The sequence below is a fragment of the Schistocerca cancellata genome, chromosome 2 (assembly GCF_023864275.1).
Source record: "Schistocerca cancellata isolate TAMUIC-IGC-003103 chromosome 2, iqSchCanc2.1, whole genome shotgun sequence".
Classification (NCBI taxonomy): domain Eukaryota; kingdom Metazoa; phylum Arthropoda; class Insecta; order Orthoptera; family Acrididae; genus Schistocerca; species Schistocerca cancellata.
In genome coordinates this window covers 845,969,056-845,972,546 of record NC_064627.1, presented here as the reverse complement: position 1 = coordinate 845,972,546, position 3,491 = coordinate 845,969,056, and the positions used below count along the sequence as shown (strand labels likewise).

General features: G+C 38.9%; 1 pseudogene; it reads left to right on the top strand.

Annotated features, from left to right (window-relative positions):
• The first annotated feature begins 3,140 nt into the window (after window positions 1-3,140).
• LOC126164124 (5S ribosomal RNA) lies at window positions 3,141-3,258 on the top strand (annotated as a pseudogene).
• The last annotated feature ends 233 nt before the right edge of the window (window positions 3,259-3,491 follow it).

The following is a 3,491-nucleotide window of genomic DNA, read 5'->3' as shown; positions in this document are numbered from 1 at the left end:
ATATCTATTACTACGAAGAACGTAGCAGGTGCGCAAGTTATTCTTCATGGTCCTTCAGTGTTTTGTGGATATGTAGTGAATTTTACACTTGCTAATGCTGATGGTAGTGCATATGGTAATGGTTGTGTTATTATGGCTCGTGGTGGTAAAGTGGAGACTGAATCAGGGCTGGAGACTTTTTAACAGCCGAGAAGTTACTGTTTATCGTACATTTCAGATATGTGTAACAGAGATCGTGGTTCATCTTACTATATGTCTACAATGTTGTTGGTTTTTAGGACAAGGAATCGTCGTAAAGTAAATGAGGCTCTGTCCGATGGGTTAAAGGTGTACTGAATTTCGTGAAGATTAAAGTTGTTGATGACGTGACACATTACTATAAGTACATCTACAATCTAAAATGGCTCTCTTTTTTGTTAATAATTTTTTCTTCACATATCAACATCAGAAAAATTCAGTATTCTAACAGTCTCTTTATGTGTACTGCTCCGGTGCAACGACAAGCGTCGGAACGAAGATGAAGAACGGAACAGAAGAGGTGGTGAAGCGACGTCGGTCATTGGTGCGCTGATTAGGATTGCACCACGACAGGAGCGACATCTACAAGAGAAGAATATAAGCGCCGCTCCTGCCAACCTCGGGCGCTCAGTATTCGCTCAGTATCAGGACAGTATGCGGACAGGCCAGCAGGGAGTGCTACGATAGCAGTTATCAGTGATTCACAAACTGTGTGTCAACTTGCATGAGCATTATCTATAGCTGAGAACATTACTTGCGACACTCATTGTAAATACAACTATTGTAAATCTGCTTTATTGAAGTAAAACTACCAAAGTTAATTGCTAGAATTCCTGTATAGCATTACGAGAACGCAGCATCCTTTAGGCACCCTATTCAAGACGAATGGGCAGGACTTCACATGTACTACTGAAAAGAACCACACAAAATGATGTGCTCTTGTGTGATAAATAGTAAAATGCTACAGGCTTTGTTTAGTGCACTAACATAAACTAAAAGCATTTAAACAACATCCTGGGGATACGGTGGCCAAATGTCATCTGTAACGAAACTCTTTGGGAAAGAACATACCAGTAGCCAATTGAGCTGCAAATCAGAAGCAAGAAATGGAGATGGTTAGGACATACTCTTAGAAGACCAAATCAACACATTGCGAGAGAAGCACTTCATATCGCAAGTACGACGGAGAGGAGGCAGGCCCATAATGACATGGAGATGGTCAGTTGAAGCAGATGACCATCAGCTAGGAATAGGATGGGGAGAAATGAAGATACTAGCAGAAGACAGAACCAGATGGCGATATGTTGTTGCAGCCCTATGCTCCACATATGGAGTTAAAGGAATTTAAAGGAATTAATAATAAATAATAAATAATTTAAACAACACTTAAATAATTGTAAAAATAAATGTTATAAAGCATAAATTAAAAAATTCAAATGATATTTGACTTCAGTCTTGTTTTAAACATAGGGATCCCAGAGACCCCACCTTGTGGTATACGTTACAGAAAAGTCACCTTGTGAGTTAAGGGTTAACAGTGTATGTGAGAGAGTGAGGGGGGGGGGGGGGTGCGAGAGTATACCTTATACCTACCCAAAGAAAAAAAAAGAATTTAAGAAAAAATTCTTTGATTATTGTTGACTTATATTAACAACAAACTTCTGAAGAAGTATTGATGCTTATCTTGGGTTCAGGGTCTGAAAATATCATTTACCACACTTTTCGCAATACTGATGCAATTTTCAATAACATGCACTACCAAGCTGGCCCCACTTTTGAGCACAACAAAAAAGCGTATTTCATCTGCATTGTTGACTTTTACTCACAAGATACTTTTTGAATAGATTTTTATAGGCAAATAAGGTGCTGATGCCAAACCTACTGAATAACATTCATTGTGGAAAGTGATATCTACTACTTAGACTTAAATTTTTTGGTTATGTGTACCTGAAAAATTTAAAACATTTGTAGCATGTGATAAAAGAACTCATTATAAACATTAAAAATATTTTCAAACCATTAAAATGTAAAATAACTAAGGATATGACAATATCTTTGGAAGGTCAGCATAAAGTACACCTCCCCCAGCCTTGATATCGCTAGAGTTAAGGCAAAGAGCTGTTCCTCCAATGACTCCCAATGTTCACACCAACATTCTGTAGCTAGTAAAATGTTGCCCACATCGACCTCAAATTAACTCAACAGTCCATCTCCTAGTACATAATTTCGTGCCCTCAGAAAAGTTTTAACTGATATCGTTAATGCGAATGGCACAACTTTGAAATGGTGACTTTGTCACTTCAATGAAAAAGCTGTCTATCGTCTGTTGTCTCGATCCACGGAATTTTTCAGGAACGAGAGGTCAGATCGACACTCAACGTCAGTTTTAGATTTCTGACATTCTGTATGAGTTCTCCCATGTTGTTTGGCTGATCGAGTAACCTTACAATGATCTTATTCAGTTTGCTAGAGTTTAATATTATTCTAACCGAGTTACCCTTATTTTAACTGCTACAACTGCGTTACAATAATCACTCATACATTGTTCCACGATATCTAACTCTAGCATTTGTTTTGATCTAGCCCACACATTCTCCCAATCAGCAACAGCAACAGCAACATGTGGACACACCATAACAGAATAATCAAAATCTGTCATCGTATCTGGCTTGTACGAGTGAATATCCTCATACCATTTCAACAAATTACACGTTTCCTTTCTTTTCAAGTTAGAAATATTTTCAGCCAACTCAATAATTTCTTTTATCTGGTCATACATAGAATTACAATTCTATTAATCTTCAGTGATTTTTGTACGTACTATTCACTGGTCTACAGGTAAAAGATCTTTTAATCTAAATTTCCGTCTCTTACTTCCTAACTGAAGTTTGAGGTGTTTCTGTATACAGTTAATAAAAGTTATGTACTTGCACTAAAAGCTAGTACGACATCTTTAACCAGCTGATTAACTAAAAATATCTCACACTAAAACAATATCCATTATACATAAAATCTAAATGTATTTCATATTTTATAGGTTTACTCAGTCGACCATATGCAATTTCAATCTTTACACTAATGAATGGAAAAATCAAAAATTTTCTCTTCTTATTCCTATTCCCGCCAACGGCCTTGCCGCAGTGGTAACACCGGTTCCCGTCAGATCACCGAAGTTAAGCGCTGTCGGGCTGGGCTAGTACTTGGATGGGTGACCATCCGGTCTGCTGAGCGCTGTTGGCAAGCGGGGTGCACTCAGCCCTTGTGAGGCACACTGAGAAGTTACTTGATTGAGAAGTAGCGCCTCCGGTCTCGGAAACTGACGTACGGCCGGGAGAGCGGTGTGATGACCACGTGCCTCTCCATATCCGCATCCAGTGACGCCAATGGGCTGAGGATGACACGGCGGCCAGTCGCTACCGTTGGGCCCTCATGGCCTATTCGAGAGAGTTCTTTTTTTTATTCCTAATCACAAA